Here is a 9,838-nt window from a genome sequence, read left to right as displayed (position 1 = left end):
GAGAGAGAGAGAGAGAGAGAGAGAGAGAGAGAGAGAGAGAGAGAGAGAGGGAGAGGGAGAGGGAGAGGGAGAGGGAGAGGGAGAGGGAGAGGGAGAGGGAGATGCACACATGTATTACTATTCATCTTAAAACCATTTTAATTGAGCACTTATTTCATCTAATTCATGCATATGATCCTTCAGCTACTGTGGATTTCTTTTTTAGAATCCAGGCATGCAAACAAAATATGCAAAGTATCCTTGGCCTCAAAGCAATCAACTGCCTTCCTCAAGTATTTTAGTTATCTAGAGTATAAAGGCAACTTTCGCTGACATTCTCTTCTGTCTTCCGTCTAAGTTCCAAGGCTATCCAAATAACACCTATTACCTGACTTGGTATGGGCAAGTTTCTGATGTGGGGAACTCGACATTCTCCAAAATCTCTACAGACCTTTTAACTCTCCTGAAGTCACAGTCCAGACAAACTGATCCATTAAACATGTTTAAAGCTCAAGTTTGCACCATTATATTTCCTTAAGAGAATATCGTGAAAGTTTGTGTGCTATTTAGATGCAGCCTGAAATGTCAAACATTCTTCTATGCTTTTAAAAAAATACTCACAATGTTCATTACAATACTGAAAGTCAGGACATTGCGTTGAATATTAAAAGCAACTAGACTATTTCTGCCATTTTCTCTGAAACACTTTTTTCCCTTTCCATACTTTAAGCCTGACTTCTTGAACTTAACTCCTCTTGCTTTGTGCTAGGTATTTTAATGTGACCTTTTCTATGGTTAATCTCCTCCAAAATCTATATTCTAATTTGATGTCACCTTGGTGCTGTCAGGCCTTGGGGACTTTACAGAAGATTGATAAAATGTGTTTCTCATGGAACAGTGTTAATTTTCTTGAGACTGGAGTAGTTACTATAAGAACAAATTGTTTCAAAGCAAGACTCTCCCTTTTCTTTTTTGTTTCTATGTGCACCTGATTTCATATTTGCTTCTCTGTTATGTTACAATGTGCCATATAAGCTTAGTCAGATGTGGCCACCCAACACTGGACTTTGGGCATCTAGAACCAATAGATAAAATAAATCTCCATTTTCCGAAGTTACTAAGTATCAACTATTATGTTCTAACAGCAGGAAACAGTGTAAAATAACCTCCATCCTATAGCCAGGATAGCAAATGAGAAATAAAAATACTGAGCTAAGAGTGTATGTATGTCACTATGGCTAAGATTTCTCCATAATGTTAAAGAAAAAATGTTAGCAAAAGCTACATTAACAAATCTCGTTGCTCTCTCACAAATACAACACTTGGAAGGATTCTCAGACTATTTTCTGTCTTCCTCTTCTGTTTCCTATGACATTCACTAATAGTACTGTGCACTACATGTAGCAGTCTCTACTTTTGCCTCAGTGCAGACAGGTTCTTAAACAAATGGTTCTACCATCCATGCTGACTTACCTCTCTAGAAGACAGAAAATAAATATGAGCACCAGAGCTTTACATAGACTCAAATATTTGACAACAAAATGGATATCCTTTGGTATCGCCAAGGTTGCTGGAGAGCAGATGGACCCCTTCCCATGATGCTAATTGCAATGTTTCTCAGTGTTGGGTGCTTGCCAGATCCTTACTTTAGTCTTAATTCTGGGCTCAACTGAGTAAGTTATATATTGCTATATATAATTGACTCCCATTATTCAGGGTAATAATGGTCTATACCATAAACTCTGAATTAATGAATACTGAACCACTACTTCAAAGAGAAATATAGGAGTAGTTTCCTTCAAGTCTCTAGTCATGGTATTAATATGTAACCTTGTATTATATATGCTTAATTTAATGACACCTTAACATGGCCAGCACCATTGTAAATCAAGCCTGATGGAAGGTTGCTTAACATAAATTTTCTCTGTAAGAACAACAGACTTCATATGTTTAGAAATACTAGACGGCACTTCAGTACTGTGCTTTGAGGCCACTTGTAATTAAAAAGTCACCCATGAAAAGCACAAAATTTCGAAGATCATGCCATTAAATAAGCCATAGAAATGTGACTGTTTTACACTAAAGGCTGAAACAGAAAAGATAACCTTTTTTGATCTCAACTAGAATGTGAACTTGGCATCTCAAATTGCTCACAATTCCATGCATGTGAATATCCATGAAAGCACCATAAGTATTGTTTGATGGGGTATAAATACATTTTAGTAAATAGGTAACTTCAAAATTATGGACTTTGAAAAGAGAGATCAACTGCCCATTAACTGTGTAAATACAAGCTTACAGATTGCTGACAACATTTGAAGCAGAGAGAACATGAGGGAATAAAAGCTCATGAGAACACACTTATATTTTTGTGACAGAAATAACCAAAGTAGAAAATATCTGTAACTATTATAGTTAAAAAGAATGCTTTGAACTTGGGGTTGGAAAAATGACTCAGCAGTTAAGAGTACTTTTAGGTCTTATAGAGGATCTGGATTTGATTCCCAACATAGTGACTCTTAATCATCTTAAGGGGGAATTGACCTCCATGAGTATCAGGTATCTACATGGTACACATACATACATACTTACATTCGTACGTACAGACAAAACACTCATGCACATAAAATAAAAATGAACACATTTTATTATTTCAGATTCTTTGTACTAAAATTTTCTCTACTTTGAAAAATGTGAACTAACCAAGGGAAATATTGAAGCAGAAGACTGAGGGTATTTTCAAGTTGTAAATTACTTGCCTGACAATCATAAGCCCTGAGTTTAATACCCAGAACCTACATAATCAAAGCCAAGCTTAGTGGTGTGCATTGGTAATCAGGGGAGAAAGAGGCAGGCAAAACAGTGGTGCAAAATGACCAGTAAGCCTAGACTCTCTGGACAGTCCCAGACCACTGAGATATCCTGTTTCCAAACCAAAGATGACGTAATAACACTGGTGATTTTTCTCTGGCCTTCACATGCATTTCACACATGTACCCATTACCACTTCACAGCACACGTACATAAACACACACACACACACACACACACACACACACACAGAGAGAGAGAGAGAGAGAGAGAGAGAGACAGAGAGAGAGAGAGAGAGAGAGAGAGAGAGAGAGAGAAATGAGTGATTGCTAGCAAAACATAATATTGATATATATTATTTAGTAGTTTCTCATTAAATACATGGTGGTATTATGGTAGTCAGGTAATTTATTTAATTTGTACAATGACTCTGCATCACAAATATTACCACTATTAGAGGTAGTGTTTTACATGGTAGTAATCTACTTGCTTAGGAACATACACAGAAAATTGTCTACAACAATAAGACTTGGAGGAATACACCTGATTTGTTCCTATTACAGAAGCAAAGCCTGGACAGACCTGGTCAGAAATTGCATAGGAAGAGCCATACAGAAATTTTATAAGATTATACAATTTTAGTAAATATGATATCCAAGATTTAAACCTCCATGCATCTGACTAAAAAAACCTAAAGTTTAAAGCAATGGGTCTTATAGTTAGCATCACCTGGGAATGTGTTAGAAATGTAAGTGATCGGGTACATTATAGATATAATGAATCAGAAAGTATAGAAATAGAACCTAATGTTTCAAATACATGTTTTTAAAAGCCCTCAAGTAGATGTAATGCATACCAAAATTCAGAATGGATATCTTAGTGATTCTTTAACTATAATTATATCTGCCTAATTGTGCTAATTATCTAAAATTAACATTTATTATTCAAGTACCTTTAAAATATGCATAAAAAGCTGTACATATTTCAACATAACTGTTTTGATATAATTGGCATGTTATGAACTGGAAATATTTAAAGAATATAATTTTATAGATATGTTAAATAAAAGTACTACCACAATCAAGATAGTGACCAGTGCTGTCACCTTCAGGGCATACTTATATCCTTGAGAATTGCTTTTTCTGATAACTCCCAACATCATTCTTCCCAAAGTAACTACTGATGGGCTTTGTTACTGTGCACTAATTTTCATTTTCTTCAGTACTATGTGAATGGACTTATACACAAACATCATTTTCTCTACTTCCTCAGCATAATTAACTTGAGGCTCATATATCTTATTTGTATCAGTATTTTGTTCCTCTTTATTTCAGGGCAATATTTAATTAACTCAACATTTCACAACTTATTTATTCATACATTTGGGCACATTTCTGCTCTCTTTAGTCTTTGGCCATCACAACTGATACTATTGTGAATATTTGTGTATCAGTCTGTGTATAAATGAATGCTTCATTTTTTTTCTTACTTGGATTATGCCATAGGTAAGAGGAACAATTGCTGCTTTAATTGCTTGCTTGTTTCCCTTGAAATGTTAGAGTTTCATGCACATTCGGTGGGGATTCCATCATTAAGATCTGTTTCCAGCCTGGTAGGCATAGTTTATCTTTCCAAGAAACTGTCATACCATTTTGCAAAATAATACTGCCTTTTCCCCATTCCTATCAAAATTATGCAATTCTAGTTGCTCAGCATTCTAATTAATACTCAATAAGCTCAAGATGTTCTGTTTTAGTTTTGTGTCTATTTTTGGCCCTTACACTGTGTTTACATTGCTGTCACATAGTGGCTTTGATTTGCATTTCTCTAAAGAGTAATGATAACAAATTAGTTTTCATTTGCGTCTTTACTATCTATTTCTCTTCATTCATAAGTTACAAGTTTAAAATTTGAATCACTTCTTTAAAAATGTTGTACTTGGAAATAATTTTAGATTTGCAGAAGAATTCTGGAGCTAGTACCAAGAGTTCCAAAATATATTCAATTTTCTCTAATGTTACCATCTTATATAAGCTCTTTTCTGAACTAAGAGATTGTTATATCTGAACAAGTCCCCAACTCCATATACTTAACCAAACTACATCCTGGCTTTATTAAGATTTCACCAGTTTTTTTTTGCTCAATAGGATTTTGCTTCTTTAGATTCAATCTAGAATTATTATTTTTCAGTCTTTCCCAGATTCATGGCCAAGGATATTTTTGATAAGAACAAATCATATATTGCAGGGCATGTTTCTTGACTTGAGTTTGTCTGATTCTCTGTCATGATGAAATTTAGATCTGGGGCTTGAGAAAGACTAGACAGAGGTGTGAAATGGCATTTTCCTAACATCATACCAGGAGAACATGGTGTCAAAATGACTCCGTGTTGGTAATATTAACTAGGCCACTTGGTTAATAAAAAAAAAATGGAGTCTTTCTCCCTTGCAATGTTACTGCTTTATCTTTTTTATGCCATTAGAAGCACAATATCCAGACTCTGTTTAGAATTAATCTGATATTGTAGAGGGAAGAATGTATAGACTTATGTTCTCAACACTCACAGTAATTAATGAATATAACTAATTGAATATAATTTTCATTGAAATACATATTAATATATAAATTAATATGATTAATTACAAATAAACATTATGGGTGAAATGTGAGCTACTTGAATATCTTGTTTCACTTCAAGGTTTGCTCCCAGGTTTAAGTCTAGGTTTATTCTATTGTTTTATTAAGATTTATTTATTTATTTAATGTATATGTATACACTGTAGCTGTCTTCAGAAGAAGGCATCAGATCCCATTACAGATGGTTGTGAGCCACCACATCGTTGCTGGGAATTGAACTCAGGACCTTTGGGAGAACAGTCAGTGCTCTTGACCGCTGAGCCACCTCTCCAGTCCTCTATTGTTCTTTTTGCATATTTGGACTTCTCTGGCATTGAGAATCTTAACTCCTATTACCTATACTATGTGCACTTAACTTGTTTCATCCTTGAGTGCACTGCTTAAAGCAGAGTAAGCCTGTTTGAAACATGATTCGCAACTGGAGCATTGTTTTTAAACAAAGTTCTTGCTGTTTTAAGTCTTTCCAGTACAACTCATAACACATTCCAGTTAATAGACACATATTCACAAATAATGATGTTCTGTCCTTTGTGCTATATTGACTACCACAGCACCACAAAGAACAGTTTCATTCTCTGGAAAACACCCTTGTGCTTATTCTTCTTTCATTTGTTTCCTTGTTTCCTCTCATTTTCTCACTGGGGAAGTTTGGTCCTATATGTTGGATATAAGTCGTTTGCTAGATATATGCCTTGAATGTATTTTCACCAAGTCTATTAGCTCTCTTTTCATTCACCTAACTGTCATTTTTTTAAATCTTTATTAACTTGAGTATTTCTTATTTACATTTCGATTGTTATTCCATTTCCCGGTTTCCAGGATAACATCCCCCCTAACCCTATCCCTCCCCTTCTAGATGGGTGTTCCCCTCCCCATCCTCCCCCCATTACCACAACAATCATGTTCACTGGGGGTTCAGTCGTGGCAGGACCAAGGGCTTCCCCTTCCATTAGTGCTCTTACTAGGCAATTCATTGCTACCTATGAGGTGGGAGGCCAGGGTCAGTCCATGTATAGACTTTGGGCAGTGGCTTAGTCCCTGGAAGCTCTGATTGCTTGGCATTGTTTTTCATATGGGGTCTCAAGCCACTTCAAGCTCTCCCAGTCCTTTCTCTGATTCCTTCAATGGAGGTCCCATTCTCAGTTCAGTGGTTTGCTGTTGGCATTCGCCTATATATTTGCTGTATTCTGGCTGTGTCTCTCAGGATAGATCTACATCCGGTTCTGTTGGCCTGCACTTCTTTCCTTCATCCATCTTATCTAATTGGGTGACTGTATATGTATGGGCCACATGTGGGGCAGGCTCTGAATGGGTGTTCCTTCTGCCTTTGTTTTGAACTTTGCCTCCCTATTCGCTGCCAAGTGTATTCTTGTTCCCCTTTTAAAGAAGGAGTGAAGCATTCACATTTTGATCATCCCTATTGAGTTTCATGTGTTCTATGCATCTAGGGCAATTCAAGCATTTGGGCTAATAGCCACTTATCAATGAGTGCATACCATGTGTGTTTTTCTGTGATTGGGTTACCTCACTCAGGATGATATTTTCCAGTTCCATCCATTTCCCTATGAATTTCATAAATCATTGTTTTTTGATAGCTGAGTAATATTCCATTGTGTAGATGTACAACATTTTCTGTATCCATTCCTCGGTTGAAGGGCATCTGGGTTCTTTCTAGCTTCTTGCTATTATAAATAAGGCTGCTATGAACATAGTGTTTGTTATATGTTGGGGCATCTTTTGGGTGTATGCCCAAGAGAGGTATAGCTGGGTCTTCAGGTAGTTCAATGTCCAATTTTCTGAGGAACCTCTAGACTGATTTCCAGAATGGATGTACCAGTCTGCAATCCCACCAACAATGGAGGAGTGTTCCTCTTTCTCCACATCCTCGCCAGCATTTGCTGTCACATGAGTTTTTGATCTTAGCCATTCTCACTGGTGTGAGGTGAAATCTCAGGGTTGTTTTGATTTGCATTTCCCTTATGACTAAAGATGTTGATCATTTTTTAGGTGTTTCTCAGTCATTTGATATTCCTCAGCTGTGAATTCTCTGTTTAGCTCTAACAGTATCATTTTACAAGCAGATTTTAACTTTAATGAAGATCCTCTTATTATTTATTTCTTTCTCTTTTTTTCGATTTTCAGGATTTTATTCTGAGACAACATGGACATGGCATCATTGAACAATGACATAAGGATCAGGTTGGACGGTGCTGTCTTTAAGAGTCTTCTCAATTATTTGAAATTTTCAATGATTTGTAGTTTGTTTTCTTGAAACAGCTGGTACTGCTTTGTCACACTACAGGAGTTTTTCTGGAAAACACTGAATGGATACTGATTCAGAATGTCAACTTTACATTTACTATCCTTTCCCTTCACTTATAATGGAAATGAGTGTGAGATTCAACTCTATGAATACTATGTTAAATACTATGACACACATTTTAACACAGCATGGCCTTTGCACATGCATACATAAATGCTTGTAGACAGGACTGAATTTTTGTTTCATTAGGATTAAACATCATTCCTCATGTCATAAAAATCTGTTAAGAAATACAAATTTGTTCTTGGAGAGATGATTCTGGATCCAAAGATTTCTATTTTAATTATATAGTTGCTGTCATAATTTAGAAACTTTTGTTTAACAAGGTATCACAATTACCTTGACTGCTGTTTTCTTCTAGAACTTGTATGCTTTTAGGTTTTCCATTGTCGTTTGTGATCACATGTGATGAGTTTTTGACTGTAGCTTTAGATGTGAATGGAAGATATTACATAACATACCTTATTCTAGCCATCTCTGTTAAAGAAAGCTTCTCTTCACTGGATTACTGTTGTGCTTTTTTAAAATTTATTTAATCTTTTTTACAGTCCAGATTTTATCCCCCAACCAGTCCACTCTCTGACTGTTTCACATCCTATCCTCCTTCCCAGTCTCCAAGAGGATGTCCCCACTATCCTCCCTCCATCCCACCAGACATCAGACCTCCCTATTCCCTGGGGCCTTCATTCTCTTGAGGGTTAGCTGCATCTTCTTTCACTGAGGCCAGACAAGGCAGTGCTCTGCTGAATATTTGTTATGTGTTGGGGTCCTCAAATCAGCTGGTGTATGCTGCCTGGTAGGATCCAATATCAGAGATTTCAGGAGCTGTTGTACTTTTTATTTTTTAAATGAACTATTTGTATATGTATGCATCTACTCTTGAGTTAACTCCTTTATTATACTGATCTAGGAGTTTATTTTACATTAAAACAATACTCTCACAAATACTGGAGCTTTAAAACAACCTGTAAAATACAGTAGTCTTAGCTTTCCAGTCTTCTTCCAAGCTGTGCTGTCTACTGCAGGTGTTTTGTGTGATTGCATGAATTTCAGGATTTGTTTGTCAGTTCCTATGCACAGATTATATAGTTTTTAATTTATTATAGAGAAGAGACTTCACTCTGTCCACATTTCTGACTCCAGAGGAAAACAACAAACCCCATCTGGTACCCTGGTGCATGGGGGCTCCCGGAAAGGGCAGTTCAGGTCCTCCTGGTTGTTGCCCTCGTGGAGAGCTCATAAATAATACTGCACGAGCAAACTTGAGCCTCAGGACCACAAGTAAGACCAACTTTTCTGCTCCAAGTGACCTGCCTGGTGAACTCAGGACACAGCACCACAGGAACAGCTGAAGACTTTTAGAGAGGAAAAACTACATGCCCAAAAGCAGAACACTCTGTTCCCATAAGTGGCTGAAAGAAAACAGGAAAACAGGTCTACAGCACTCCTGACACAAAGGCTTATAGGACAGTCAAGCCACTGTCAGAAATAGCAGAACAAAGTAACACCAGAGATAATCTGATGGCGAGAGGCAAGCACAGGAACCCAAGCAACAGAAACCAAGACTACATGGCATCATCAGAGCCCAATTCTCCAACCAAAGCAAACACTGAATATCCAAACACACAAGAAAAGGAAGATCTAGATTTAAAATCATATTTGATCATGATACTGGAGGACAACAAGAAAGACATGAAGAACTCCCTTAGAGAAACACAGGAAAACATAAATAAACAGGTAGAAACCTATAGAGAGGAATCACAATAATACCTGAAAGAAATCCAGGAAAACACAATCAAACAGTTGAAGGAATTAAACATGGAAATAGAAGCAATAAAGAAAGAACACATAGAAACAACCATGGATATAGAAAACCAAAAGAAGAGACAAGGAGCTGTAGATATAAGCATCACTAACAGAATACAAAGGATAGAAGAGAGAATCTCAGGAGCAGAAGATTCCATAGAAATCATCAACACAACTGCCAAAGATAATGTAAAACGGAAAAAGCTACTGGTCAAAAACATAGAGGAAGTCCAGGACTCAATGAGAACATCAAACCTAAGGATAATAAGCATAGAAGAGAGT

The sequence above is a fragment of the Rattus norvegicus genome, chromosome X (genome assembly GCF_036323735.1).
Source record: "Rattus norvegicus strain BN/NHsdMcwi chromosome X, GRCr8, whole genome shotgun sequence".
NCBI lineage: Eukaryota > Metazoa > Chordata > Mammalia > Rodentia > Muridae > Rattus > Rattus norvegicus.
This window is presented reverse-complemented; position numbering follows the sequence as displayed.